Raw genomic sequence first — 15,111 nt, forward strand, 5'->3', positions numbered from 1 at the left:
ATGTCCCCTCTAGTGAAATGTCTGGGTGTTGTATTCCGAGTCCAAGACATGTTAGCCAAACATACTGAAAAACACGCGTGTGGCCTCGTAATGCCCTTAGCTTGTGGTCAGCATGCAGGCCTGTACCATGCGGCCATGGGACTCCACTCCTGGGGATACATTTCAGGGGCAGCCGTCCAACAAACCCAAAGACAGCTCGTTTTTGAACCCAGAACCGCTCAGGGTGGTTTCTGATTGATTATAGGCTGCGTAAGTATGAAGGACAAACATTTCACTCTCACGTTTCAGAACATTGAAAAGAGTCTGAAACTCGTGCAGGGGCAGTGGGTAGAATAAGCTGCAATTGAAGGTATATATTGAGACCTGGCACATAAATATATGTTTTATTATGATGTATTTTCTTTAAAAAGGAACACTGCGTTCACACATGTGACAGCAGCCTGGCTGCCTGCGTAGGGGAGGCAAGAAAATGATCCCTGTACGTAAAGTGGTGCCTCTGCCTGCAGCACCTTGAGCAGAATTTGAAACTGGAGGAAAATGGGTGAATAAATACTCTGCCTTCTTCGCATCCCATGCTCCGACCAAGCTTGCTCTTGGTAAGACAGCAGCATGGCGCCTGCCAGCATGTATCCAAATATTGTGAAGGAAACACCATGCCAGGACCCGGCGGCGCTGAGGGATGGAGGGCACCCACTCACTTAGAAAAGACTGGAATTATGAAAAGACGAAGTAGTCGCGTTGCTGGAGCTCCCTCAAGACAGGACCCGATCTTAGAGAACACAGAGCAGGTGCTCACTGGCTCTAAAAGCCAAAGAGCAGGCTGTTGACTTTAGGGGCCCGATTCACAGAACTAACTTTAGACAAAATCCTAAACTTACTACTTTTGGTATTCACAGAAGGCATTTAGTAGTAGTAAAGTTAGGATTATATCTTAAATCTGTCTTAAGTTTGTCTTAAATTTGTCTTAAGTTTGTCTTAAGTTTGTCTTAAGTTTGTCTTAAGTTTGTCTTAAGTTTGTCTTAAGTTTCCCTTAAGTTTGTCTTAAGTTTGTCTTGGGTGGCATCAATCCGTCAGACCATCTTCAGGACAGTGATTATTGCACATAAAAGTACGAGCGTTTCTTGCTGTTGCAGATTTTCTTTAAATTTTCTGACAGCAGAAACATATAGAGGGCAGAGTCCTTCCTCCTTTGACTTCATCATCTATTTTCATAATATCTGTTATATACAGCTGATTATTTTCTCAAGAAAGAGACATATCTCTGTCTAAATGTATTGGAATAGATGTTTTCTCTCATGAAATGTGGATTTGATTTGACCCTTCTTTCATGATCTATTGCTCAACCAATGGTTTTCCTGTACTCCTTTTAACTTGATTTATACATAAAAACATTTTGTGTTTATTTCACAAAAAAAGATTTCCCGTGTGTTTTGCTCTTTATATTTAATGATTGAATCAGTTGATTGATATCTTTGATTGGTGTTAATTTTGAAATACACCTTCCAATTAATTTCTGCTGAACCATTTAATTAGATAGTGTATTAGAAACAAAATCCCTTGTTGGCACCTTTACCTTTCAAAATTGTCTGCCCAAGCCCTCAAGGGTATATTGGGTCTTCCCCTTCTTTCTGCATATATCTCTCTCATGGCGCTATCAGAGGTTATTATTATATGATCCAGAAGTCTATCAAGGAAATGGCTATAGAGAAATGGAAATTAGGCATAACTAACAGTAAACATGTGTCCCAGCTCACATACTGTGTTAGAATTTACAAATCAAAACTAATAACCATTCAAGGGTCATTAAAAAGATGGTTAATACCTCATCACTGTACCCCATGGGATATTATCGTTGAGGCCATGAATATTTGTGGCCAATCGATAAATCCACCGCTGTTCCTTTACAAACAGGAGGTGCGTAGATCGGTTGTTTGATTTGATCTGCTCAATAACGGTCCACTGTATGTCATTAGGTGTGTGGTTAAATTTCAAAAATTGCCCAGTCAGTTTTGTTGTGTTTTTCTTGCAATGGACATTACTCCGATGTTCGCAAATTCGTTGTTTCATTTTGCGAGAGGTCATGCCCACGTATCTTAAAGCACAAGGGCATGTTATCAAATAAACCATGTTCATTGTGTTGCAATTCGTATGTGATCGTTGAGTCCATATTTTACCAGTCTCTAACGCCAACGTTTTTGTAGACGTGGTTAAATGGCAAACACTACATGATTCACAAGGGAAATGCCCTGTGATACGGGGCAAACCCCAGTGAGTCAGAACTGAAGGATCCTCGGCAGAAGTTGTCTTCCTTGGTCTAGTATGTACCAGAGCATCCCTGATACTTCTAGCTCTCTTAAAAGAAAAAAGGGGTTTCTCCCATTTTATATTGTTATTCTCGAGGATGCGTCAATGTTTCTTGATCAAATTTGAAACGGCATTCGATGCTACACTGTACATCGTAACACAAGTCAGAGGGATCTCCTCAATTGGTTTTTGCATATCCTCTAAAAGAGCCTCTCTCGGTTGATTTCTGGCTCTTTTACAGCTTCTTTTAAGGATCGTTTCAGGGTAGCCTCTGTTCCTCAATTTTTCAGTCAAATCCTTTGATTGTGTACGGAAATCCTCAACCTTACTACAATTGCGCCGTATTCACAAAAATTGTCCGTAAGGGAGATTCTCTCTTAGAGGTCTCAGATGGAAACATCGAGGAATACCATCTCATATTTATTGAAAGCGTGAGTAAAAGTCAAATTTGGATCGCAAGTATTGATCCACATGAAGAACTCTAGAAGAGTATGTTCAGAGCCCTGCCAGATGACAAAAACGTCGTCTATGTACCTCTTCCAAAAAATTATATTGGATGCATACGGATTTGTTGGCACCAATTTATTTTTACATTCAAAATCATAAACGTACAGACCAGCCACACTAGGGGCAAAGGTACTGCCCATCGATGTATCGGTGGACTGGAGATATAAGGCACCTTTATATTCGAAGAAATATATTTTGAGTGCCAGTGTTGCACATTCAATGATGAACTGTTTTGGGGTCTGAAAATCCCAGGATGATGCCTCCAAAGCTTCACCAAGAACCTTCATAGTGTCATCCTGGGGGATGCTCACATACAAGCTCTCAATATCAAGAGATTCCAGGATGGTTGATTCCATGTCCACCCTTAGATCTTGTAAAAGAGCCCAAAAACTTTTGGTGTCTTTTAAGTATGTTGAAGTTTTTTGAATGAGGGGTTTGAGGAAAAAAATCACAATATTTTGACAAAGGCTCCAACTGTGATCCGAAGCCCGAAACTATTGGTCGTCCCGGTGGTGGTGTCTTATACTTATGGATCTTTGGTAAGGTATAAAAATAGGGGATCACACCTTCTCTTTTTGTCAAAAAGTCGGCCTCATGTTGAGTGATAAAACCTGCGGACTCTGCATGGTCAACCCGGCTAGCAATGGTTGTTTTTAATTGTGGAGATGGATCAACAGGGTATAGTTCCTAAGGTCGCTCAGCAAACGTCTGCACTCATTGTCATAATCTATCACATCCTGAATCACAATGCCACCCCCCTTGTCTGCTGGTTTATGACAATGGAGGAGTTTGACTGTAAGGATTGTAATGCCTGAAATTCCACTGCACTCATGTTTTTTAACACATTGTCTTCCTGAAATGATTCTACATCATTAAAAACTGCCTGTTCAAAAGTCGCAATTTCTGGCGGAATCATATGTGGAGGAGGTGTAAAGGTAGATTTAGCACGAAAACCTGTGTCACTAGAAATTAACGATGGATCATCAGTCTTCTGTTTTTCAAAAAAGAACTTTAACTTCAGTTTTCTAAAAAAAATCTGCTAGTTCGCAATGAAGACGAAAACGATCCAAACGAGCAGTAGGGACAAAACCTAATCCCTTTTCTAGGACTATATGTTCTGTCTCTGTCAAAATCACAGATGAAAGATTCGTGATTAGACTCTCTGATTGCTTGTTCCTGCCTTGCTGCGTGTGTTGTTCCACACTGTCTCCTCCTGTTCCCAATGGACCTGGTTGTTCCCTCTTTTCTTGCCCCGACCTCTACGACCTCTGTCTAAAAAAGGCGGGCGAAATGTATTTTATGGAAAAGGGGGCATAGGCATAAAATTAGGATTCCAGCCCATCATTGGAAACTGATGTTGTTGAAAAGAATTCTGAAAACCACCACCCCCTGGGTTAGGATAAGATGGCCAATTCTGTTGGTAATGGTATGGTCTATTTCTGCCTCTTCCGCGTTGTCTAGATCTGTAACTTTCGCCACTAGACCCACTTGTAGTAGACCCATCCTCATCTGATGTTTCTATCTGATCAGTGTTCTTAAATGGAGGAATATAATCAGGATGGGCATAAGGATATACCTTGGTAAAAGCAAAACGTTTTAGATCTTTCTGGAATTTCTGAGCTTTTGATTGTGTAAGATTTTCTTTATATTCATTGACCTCTTTGTTAAGTTCTTCTAGTCTCTTCTTGTAAACCAGTCAAAGTTGTTCTAAAATGTGTCTCGGTGAGTTGAATCTCCACCATTAATGCTTCAGAAAGTCTAAGGGCTGTTTTAATGATCAACACTATCCAGACGCGTGTACAGTGCTACGCGATCTGGGCCCATTCCTTTCTGAAAAATGGATCATCCAGAAAAATACGGGGAGCATTTGTAACTAAAAGTCCCTTAGGTGCAATGTTGTTCCGTAAGTATTCAGTCAGTATTGTACCATGTAAAATGGTACGAATACGGTTACGCTTTTGTTCAGTAAGTTCAGTGCTTAATTTGTGCCGGTGTTTTCCGGTGCTCAGCACCGGCACTTATTTTACAGGGCCGGGTCTATACAATCATTGCCAGAGTCCTGGCCCGGTAAATATTAAAAATAAATTCCTGCACTGCTCTCCTTTTGCGGCTGCCTGGTATGTCCTCCAAAGTCCCACCCTGGTCCCAGCATATTGAAGGAGCGTCGTCATCACGTTAGTGATGTCACGTCGCACCTGATTTTCACTGAACATTGGTTTATTTCCGGCCGGTGGGAGAATGGCGGAGAGCGGGCTTTGGCTGAGCTGGGGCAGCAAGGCAGGCTGGAAGTATGCATGGATTCATGTACGAGCGCCCACTATCAATACAGGTATAATTTATTTTTCATCATTGAGTTTACTTGCTTAAAAAAAACAAGAGCGGAGCCGCTCCAACAATAAATATCCGGCATGGAAGGCACGTTCTTTTAATCTCCTGTCTCCAGTGGTCGAAGTGGGCGGGATCGGCAGAGCACGGCGTGCCCCTACTTCTTCAATTCCAAGGATTCTGTTCCCCTACATTTTTATTTTAAAAATGCGTCCCAGCCTCCAGGACGCAAGAAATCACCATTGCCTGTAAATAAAGCTCGGCGTTCATTGGAGGACGGAAGGCAGAGAAGTAACAGAACTCTGTCTTTTTCTTCTTGCCCAGAGAAGAAAAATACAGTGTGCACTTCTGCTCTGCAGCTTCAGCTGCCTTCCCCCAACCCCCTACTCTTTCCTTCTTCCCTCTCTTTCTGTCTAGCAGTTCTTCTCTTTCTGAAAACCGTGACTTCAAGACGAGGTTCTCACTCTGTTTCCTCTCCTTTCTTTTATTTGCTCCCCTGTGAAATGGATCCAAAAAAGAAAACGTCGTATTTTAATTCCAAAGAGCAGCATCTGGAATAAAAGGTTACAAATATGAAAAATAACTAAATAAAGTAAGACAGGGTGGTAGCAAACTGGCCAGATTGATTTTATTCACACCCAAACACATTAACGCCACTTTTACAGAGTTTGCGAGTGAAGCGCTATTTTTGTTTTCTTGTCTTTGTTTTCCCTGGGCTTGCAACTAGTGCACCAATCCTGGAGGTACTGCAAAGTGTGGATTGGAAAACAAAATGTGTACTGCGGCTCCGCGTCCAGGGATGTGGTCTTTTGACCATACTGCTTACGTTTTGTAAGGATATAAGCAATGGACATTGAAATGGCTCCATTCAGAGCCCTGTAGTCTTGCCCTTAACTTTTCAGGCAAAAGCACTCACTGATTTCTGAACATTGAGTGTAAAAGCGTTAAGGTAACCATGTTGTTCCTGCTTACATTTCACATGGTTTGCTAAATTTTGCATTCCCTATGAGTGTTTGCTTTTTCCAGGATGCTGTTACTGTTTTTTTGTAGGCCGCATATTGCTCTTATCTAGTGCGTCATTTAAATTGAGCCGCATCCAGGTGTTTATAGCCGGCAGCAATTGGGTTGTAGTTGAAGACGGTGTGAGTTTTTCTCAGTGGGGGAGAGGATATGGCACTATGGCCAGAGCTGCTGAATTTGGGAACCAGGTTCAGCCTAAATAACCAATCCACCAGACCACTCTCATGAGAGAGCACAATCCCATGCTACACTTTAGAAGGCTTCGCAAGAGCTTAGAAGCCCTGGTGTCTTAGCACCAGCAGGTGGACCCTAGCAGTGGCAAGTGTGGGTTAACCTTCAAGGCTTGTCCACCACAATCCATACTGAAGTTCACCTCCAGTCTTGCGGGCAGGCCTATGAAGCAGCACAGCCTAGAACAACAATGACTCTGTCACTGTGGTCACAGGACTCTTGAGAAGGGCCAGCTCTAGGGCAGTACAACTGGTGTGACCGCACCGGGTGCTGACTTTGGGTGGAGGAAATATGTTTACAAGTATATTAAGGTTTTAAAAGCGCCTGCTGCCTCCTTCCTGGCCTCCAGCAATTTTCGGCAACAATAAAAATGCCATGATGACTCCGGTGTTTAATGTTCTTCCTAGAGAGAAATCATTTTGTCTAGTGGACGTTTTGATTCATGGAAAGGTAGCTCAGAGGGTTAATGTGCCTGCTGCAAAGAACATGTACCATGAAGTTCACAAAGTGCACATAATGTAAATAGATCAGTGGGCTACTGCTTTTGTCAGAGAGATCCTTTTGTTACTTGCAATTTATAAGTTAGAATCCTAACCTAGAACAGTGAGCTAATAACTGTCAGCTAAGAGCTGCATACAAACCGCAAGTTATAAATTAGAGCGTTATGTTTTCCCCCCAGTCTTTGATTATCCTAATGTTATAAAAAGTGTTCTTTTGGACAGAAATCAATTCTGATTATTAAAGAGAACGCCCAACCATGGTATTACGTTTTAAATTCTGAGTTTGTGTTTCTTCAGACCAATCACTATTAAACTATACGGCCTACTAGTATGGTTGTCATGTGACTCCTACACCTTGTAGTCCTTAGTCTTATGTAACATTTTCTATACAGTGATTTACACACATATTGATTTGTCTCTAAGTAATGTGTGTGATGTAAAGTGCTCTGACACCCTACACTGGTATGAGTTGTGCTGTAAATCAAATTAAATGCATCTGAGAGTGTGGTTATGGAGACTTGAGGGGCACTGTTAAAGGGTGGTAGTGAGGGAATCCATGGCAGAGGTGGTCATTGGGGGGCAATAACAAACATTGATGCACAGGGCACCATCAGTGGTAAGGCCGGCCCTGCCGTTGAGGCCAGTCTGCCTCGCCCGTAGGTACCTCCATTGGCCTTGTTTCAGCAGTAGTAGCTGCAACTCACCAGGGAATGGCAATGCAGAATTTGCATGCACACCAAACTAAGTTCGCAAACTTCACAATCTCTCTGCTTCATTCACAAGCACTTTTACCATGTGATGCTTGCTGTGGGTCCACTGGAATTAATTATGCAGCAAAGGAGGACAAAATTATGCCACAGTGTTGACTAAATTATGCATTAAAAAATGGCTGCAGTACGTCTATCTTTTATGCCAATGTGATATGTTGTGTCTTGGTCTTGCCTTTTAAGATGTATTCCTAAATGGTGCTGTGTTCTTTGTTGCAACCGAAAATCAATAAAAATTGGTTATCAAAAAAAATGGCTGCAGCGAAATGCAGTATATTTTCTGATATTTTATTATTTTGACACGTGTACACATGCTAAGAGTCTCTGGAAAGATTTTGCCTTATTAGTACCAGTGTAACATACAAATGCAGCCGTGAGAAAGGTGATCAGTCAACCTTTGCAATAGGCCATCCACTCTGCAGCAAAACAAGTCACATTTATTATTAACTTTTGAAACGTTTGAGCTATAAACAATTTATTAGTTTAAATGGTCAGATCATGCAGCAGATCTTGCATTCTGAGGCAAATATGGCAGAGCCAGAGTTATATAGAAAACATTTGCAAACTAGGATATTTTGCCATTCATGTTTGAACTGCTGTTGTGGAAAAAGGGAGAAGTGCTGATGGCAAACTCCATGGCTCGGCGACAAATGGCTTGTGCTTCCACATTTTATCGTATTTGGGGACATTCTGTGATTAGAAGCATATCCCACTTTGTGAATGTGTTTTAATGTCAATAACTCATTACAACCATGGGTATCCATTGGTTGATTAAACTGGGCAGTGAAGTGCCAAACAAATACTAAAAGTTGTGATGTTTGCGCATTCTGGCCACACCTGTGGCTCCGCCCACTGATCCCATCCTTGGGTTATTCCCGCCCTCTGATTCTCCGCCCAGAGTTCCCCTACTGTTTCTCCCCCACTTCGACGACTGCCTGTCTCCCGTGCTAACTGAGGGCCTGCGCTTCAGAGTTAGGGCCTTGTAAAATCCGGAGGATGGTTGCCAGAGGCTGCTTTGCTTGAGTTTCATTTTAGTTTGGGTTTGCTAGCATTTAGCAGGATTCCATGAAAAAGGAAATCTTTCATAGATTTAATTTGCTGCCCTGCCTTTCCGAAATTAAAAAAGGGCGCGTAGCATGCTGCATTTTTATCAGCACTGACCTGGAGCTGCCTGTAATGGTGCATTCGAAGTGCTCATGATGGCTCACCACTATGGTGTGCACTTGCTGCTCTGCACTCATTAGCCTAAGTCAGTTTTTGTTGGTCGGTGCTTAAAATGTTTTTTTTGGGTGGCTTACGAATGTTGAAAGCTTATTTCTATGCCTTTAGGCTATGTCTATTCAAACAAAGATGATCGAATGCACATTGCACACCATTCTAATTCATTTATTCTATGTTGCTTGAAACTAATTTGACTCTTGTGTGCAGCCTGGGCTTGCATGCTCTGCCGTGTAACAAGCATGTATGATATCAACAAAACTGGAATGTTTGGATAGTTAATTATAGCTGCCTCGTCGATCGTTGCACCCAGGAGGTTTAAGCAGAATAAACATGTCACATGTAAGGTGATTTGGTAACATGACGGCCACAAGTGTTAGTCCATAACTCTAAACGTGAATTAACAGACTGTCATTACAGATCATCATTGCCTGTATAAAAATGCTTTGTCATCAACAAATGATCAATGCTATGTAGAACATCTAAATTCTTAAAATGTTATGGTGTATATCAAAAAATGTGGAAATCGTAGCTATTAGCCAGTTGTTGGAAGGATGGGCCAGAGGATTTGATGGGGCCGGTATTTTTGAATACACGGGTTCTTGTGTAGTTAGAAGCCAGGGGTTAATTAGTAGGTGTAGGTAGGTTCACAGAGGGATAGGATGTAGTGATTTATGGGACTTGTCTTTTTCTTGAGAGCACGTGGACCTGAACGGGCAGGAAGAAGCATTTGGTTAATCAGCAGGGTAATAGTAGGGTGTGGTCATGCTGCATGAGCTACAAAGGGGAGGATCACGTGATAGATTCAAATTGAGCACCTTCACGCAGAAGATGTGGAAAGCGGTTGGAGTGAATGCACTGCGAAATGGAGAATGCAGGTACACAAGAAAGCTCAGTTCATTTCGGTTGTGGCTATGTCTGTTATTACTATAGAGTTAGTTTTTAATCAGTTGATTGTGAACACAATGGGTTTGATCTCACGGCCCAAGCACGTAGTCAGGGTGCATGTGAACATGGATGTGGAAGATAGAAGGAGGGCACTCTTTGAGAGAGTTTCAAAATATGTTTTTACGGGCACATTTTGGATGAGTTTAAACACGTTCTTGAGAGGGACAATGTAGATCAATGAAAGGGTGTTGTCTAAAATATGGTAGGAGTTTACACGTAGCGTAATAGCGTAATAAGTTTAAAAGTAATTTCGGCGCATATTGGTCTGAACAAAAAACGAATGGCAATTTTTTAAATTTATAGTTACCCCTGAAGAAGGGCTATTGGAGCCCGAAATGCATTGGGCAGAACGTGATAAAACTGCCAAGAATGAACTGTGTATTTCTGCATATCCTGGAGAAAGGCCTGGATAGGCATATCTGTTGCACGAGAAGAAATGGGAAAACATGAATGAAGTGAGCAATGAATGGAAATAAAACACTGGATAAAATGGAATAAAACTGTTAAAAATGTACAAGCCTATGGTATCTTTGTGAACATTCACGGATTACGCTGTGCGTCTGGCATAGGAGCATAATCATGTTCCAGTTTTGTTGATTTAGGCTATGTTTGGCACATAAGCATATAGTAATGGGCTCACTTTTAGCCTTTTTTATTTTTAAAACATTAAGGATGCGAACACGGGTCTGCAATGCCGGGAGAATGTTAAATACTTTTGTGCTTTTGCTGTGACAGGAGATAGCTACGCTATAAAAGAGCACATTAGCATAGCTGTTTAGATCGCTATCGGAGCTAACACTGGCATATGTGATTTCTTGGCAGGTAAACATTGTGTGACCATTGTCTCTGCAAGTGTGTCCTTTCATTTAATTTACCCTTAATTCAATTACTAGATGAATGAACACAACAGCTGAAACTGATTGACGCAAACATACATGCCTGTTGATTAAAGTGTCCAGACGCAAAATGAGCAATAGTATGCTGCGGAAACCATTGTCCGTCGCCTATATTAAATCCACTTATGGTAAAATGCCACCCCTAACCCGCTACACTGTATGTACTTGGCTTATTATAGGATGGAAAGGGTTAACTGTTTTGAAAAAAGAATTATCATTTAGGAGCTAAATTGAAAGAGTCTTAAATGACTTTTTCCTTCTGCCACTATTGCTGCCTCTTGAGGACTGAGGAGTCATTCATGTTGTGCAAAGAATTCGGTGCACACTTGTTAAAAGGTAGAATGTTTAGGATACACTACACAGACAGACCTATGCAAACACGCCTGAAGTAGACAAATTGTAAAGGGAAGCCGTCATTTAAAAATATGACATTGTTTCTATCTTCACATGGCGTTAGTTAATCTGTGATGTGTTTTTCTATTCTCAAGTCAATGTGAGTGGTTAAATGAATGAGTTTCTAAGTAAACGTGTTGGCAGCGCCTGCTGTAGCGCTCCTTGCATCGTATGCAAAAATCACTTTTGGCGGCGCATGCACCAAGCTCGAGGAGGTGGGAGGGAGCGCCATGTTCACATGAAAGAACTAGGCCGAAGAACTAACAGTGGCGCGAGCTTTCACAGCGCATGCTCAAATGGCCGGCCCCCAAGCTTGCCACTCAGCGATATGATGTCCTAAATCGCTATTGTGTGTCTTGGACAGCACAGCTGAGCATTGATGAGACAGGCCAAGAATGATGCAGCCCTGTCACCCCTCAACTATACATAATTGATTACTCAATATTTAATAAAGCAGTGGTGAACTCTTTTCTTGCTCTTCCCTAGTATCTGCTTTTCTTCCTCCCCTTCACCCTTCTCTCCATTCTTCTTTCTCTTTCTGCCCTACGGCCACATTTCCTCTTAATCGCTACCTCCCCTCATTAATCGTTTATTTTTCACCTTCTCATCTTTTCCTTCCACTTTCTTTTCACTCACTCCCCGCTGTATGCACTTCTTCGTCTTTCCTTTTTTCATTCTCATCATGGTCCACTACAGTCTTGCACTCCCTATCTCTGCTTTCCTCACTTCTCTTCACATTCCTTTTCTACCGTATCTATCTTTGCCTTCAGACCTCTCCTCCTTCCTAATCAAAACTCACTCTCCCTTTTTATGTTTTCCCTTCTTGCGCATTTCTTTATATCCACTCCAGGAATCCGTGTTTGTTCTCTGGATCATAAATTTGAATCTTGGTGTCGCAGCTCAGTCTTTCATGTATCTGAGGTTGGTAAAGTGTGCGCCAGTGAGCTTGATAGCAACATTTTAAATTCAGTGTTAAGGCCCCCTCTGGTGAATATGCTTTACAAACATACATGGTATGCTAAGGACACAAATGCATTTCAATCTTTTGTTTTTCGATTTTTATGCAATATTACACCAACATTATTCTCTATGTCCCTCCTTGACTCAGTACCTCTCATACTCGTATTCATTCCCCTGACCTCCTTTCTTTCCTTCGTCCCATCGTCTTCTTTTCCCTTTTTCTCTTCCTCAGCACCTCCAGCCATGCCTCCTTTCCCCTCTTGCTTCTTGCACCCTCATTCCATTCTTGCTTCCTTACACCCTCATTCATTCCCCATACTTCCACCCTGGGTGCATTTAATCCTTCTTCCTCCATTCTTCCTTACTTTTTTCCTGCTCCTTCCTTCACCTCTTCTTCACTTTCTTTCTTTCTTATCAACAACCATTCTTTACACTTATCTTGCTCCTTTCATTTTTTCTTTCTTTTCATTCATCACAAATCATTCACTTCCTTTCTCCCTCTATTCCTTCATTTATTCCTTTCACATTCCTTTGTTATTCCCTCCTACTTTCATCCATTGCTCAAATATATAATCACTCCAGTACTCCCCTTCCTGCCTGCATTGGTTGCTGCCTTCTTTAATGTATTTCTTCCTTCACCCCTTCCTTTCTTTTAAACTGCACAGTACAAGCACATTCTCTTTAATTTGCAAAGCTGCCTCAAAGTCCTGTAATGACCGTTCCCGAAGCTGCATTTTGAGATTTACACACATTCTCTCATTTGAGTTCACTTTCAAGTTGTTATAGGCTTCCCATATGTTACATTATGTTAAGTTATATTGATTTGTAGAAAAACTAATCACCCAAGAGGGTATCCAGGCCCTTGGGCAGGTGTGTAGGTGGGAGGTCCCCGAGGTGCTTATGTGAAGAGCCAGGGCTTCAGCTTCTTGCGAAACTCAAGCTGTAAGGAGGGGGCTATGATGTATTGAGGCTTGTGGATGTGGGTGGAACCAATGAAGGAAGTGGGTGGAGCATCTGGAGGAAGTGGGCGGAGCCAGTAAAGTGGGTGTGGCCTCCTAAAAAATGTGAGCACCTGCACTTAATATTTTACAAATTAAACACTGGGCAGAGCCAAATCCGAGGAGCCTCATGGGAGGGTCCTGGAAGCCGTGTCGGCGCCCCGCTAGTCCTTCGGGCGGTTGTGGGCCTGAACAACTGGGGGTTTGCTATGCGACGCTCCGCCCCGGGAAGGGGCGTGAGTAGAAGTTACCAACGGTCGCGTGATCCTGTAAGAGGATCCCTTGGACGGCAGCAAAGGCGGGGTTCGCCCCAGTGCTGCCTGGCTCAGCAGGCGGCCCAGTTGGTTGCCTGCCCTTGGATCGCCCGTAAGATAACCCACCTATTATATAACGGTGTATGTAATAAACCTGCAGCATTTTGTACACAACAGTCCATGTTGTGTGATTATTATTGGATAATGTATTTTGGTTGGAGGGGGGACTGAGGGGTGCCAATGGCGATACTATGCCGCTGACCGCGGCCCCCGCAGGGGGCCACTAGAGCGGTCGGCGCCCTAGTGTTGCCTGGGCACCGGTCACCCCTCCCCGCCCCCCCCCTTCCTGGGGGCAGGGACTCCGGTCGGTGTCCCCCTCCTCTTCCTGCCCAGAAGTGACGCGAGGGGCGTCACTTCCAGGGCTTCTTTGTGCGGGGGGGAGGCTATATAGCCCTCCCCCACCATGCTGGCGACCTCTTGATCGCTTCGCACGCCGCATCCCTCCCAACCGCTTACCCGGCGTGGTGATGGCAGGTGGGGGTGAGAATACTGTAATGTTTTCTTTTTTCGTTGCAGGCGGAGTTACAGGGCGATCTGGAAGCAGGCCGGTACCAGGGGTACCTCTGCGCTGCACCATAGGGGGTGCCAGAGCCAAATCCGAGGAGCATCATGGGAGGTTCCTGGAAGCCGTGTCGGCGCCCCGCTAGTCCTTCAGGCGGTTGTGGGCCTGAACAATCGGGGGTTTGCTATGCGACGCTCCGCCCCGGGAAGGGGCGTGAGTAGCAGTTGTCAATGGTCACGTGATCCTGTAAGAGAATCACTTGGACGGCAGCAAAGGTGGGGTTCACCCCAGTGCTGCCTGGCTCAGCAGTCGGCCCAGTTGGTTGCCTGCCCTTGGATCGCCCGTAAGATAACCCACCTATTACATAACGGTGTATGTAATAAACCTGCAGCATTTTGTACCCAATCAAACAGTCCGTGTTGTGTGATTATTATTGGATAATGTATTTTGGTTGGAGGGGGGACTGAGGGGTGCCAATGGCGATACTATGTTGTAGGTGATTCAGTCCCACGCCCATACCCCCGCCCCTTCCGTCCGCGGGCCTCAGTAATGTTTAATTCACAGGTTCTCAGCATCCGAATTGAAACAATGTCAGTGCTATTCACAACAAAAGCAATGCTGCTCATGTATCTAAGCAGCTAACAACCGTTGGCAAAGCCAATAGTCTTGGCAGGTTTTAGGTGTGTGTCACTTCTTGAGTTATAAAACTGGATGCAATAACAGATAGCTCGAAGAGAAAACAAAATAAATGTATACCCTCGTCTCTTCCCTCTTCAAGCCCTTCGGGAAGCTGCTAACTTCTTTACCTCTAATTGGCGGCCATGGCCATGTTCATTCTGTCTCCATCCGGAGACCGTCTCCTCTGTAAGCAGGGGTGGGGGGAGGGGTATGGCATGCCCAGGGTGGTCAAACTAAAGTCAATCGAGGGAAGTACTTGTTTTATGGGAGGGGGAGGTGGGAGAGGTCCATGCGTGACTTGTAAGTTCAGGCCTGGATTTTTCCTTAGAGTTCTGGGACTTGTAGTTTTTTTACCCGGTATGAAAGCAGGACTACCAGTCCCAGAAGGATGCATGAACTTGGGAAAAGTGGCAGTTGTGTGGGGCGTCAGAAGGGATGCCGGGCCGGAGACCCCATTGAAGCTCGGGGAAGGGAGAGTGAACGTCACTGAAAGGCACGGGGCGCCCCCAAATGATGATGCTTGAAACAAAAGTCGTGCATGGTAGTCAGT

General features: G+C 43.6%; 1 long non-coding RNA gene across 1 annotated transcript in view; it reads right to left on the reverse strand.

Moving 5' to 3' along the window:
- LOC146829733 (uncharacterized) overlaps nt 1-14,763 on the reverse strand; it is a 91,285-nt gene extending 76,522 nt beyond the window's left edge. The window contains exon 1 of the long non-coding RNA XR_014962043.1: nt 14,690-14,763. This is a non-coding gene — a long non-coding RNA (uncharacterized LOC146829733). The remainder of the gene's footprint in view (nt 1-14,689) is intronic.
- Between the last annotated feature and the right edge of the window lie 348 nt (nt 14,764-15,111).

Source organism: Triturus cristatus, chromosome 5_2 (assembly GCF_964204655.1).
Source record: "Triturus cristatus chromosome 5_2, aTriCri1.1, whole genome shotgun sequence".
In the NCBI taxonomy this organism is placed as follows: Eukaryota; Metazoa; Chordata; class Amphibia; order Caudata; family Salamandridae; genus Triturus; species Triturus cristatus.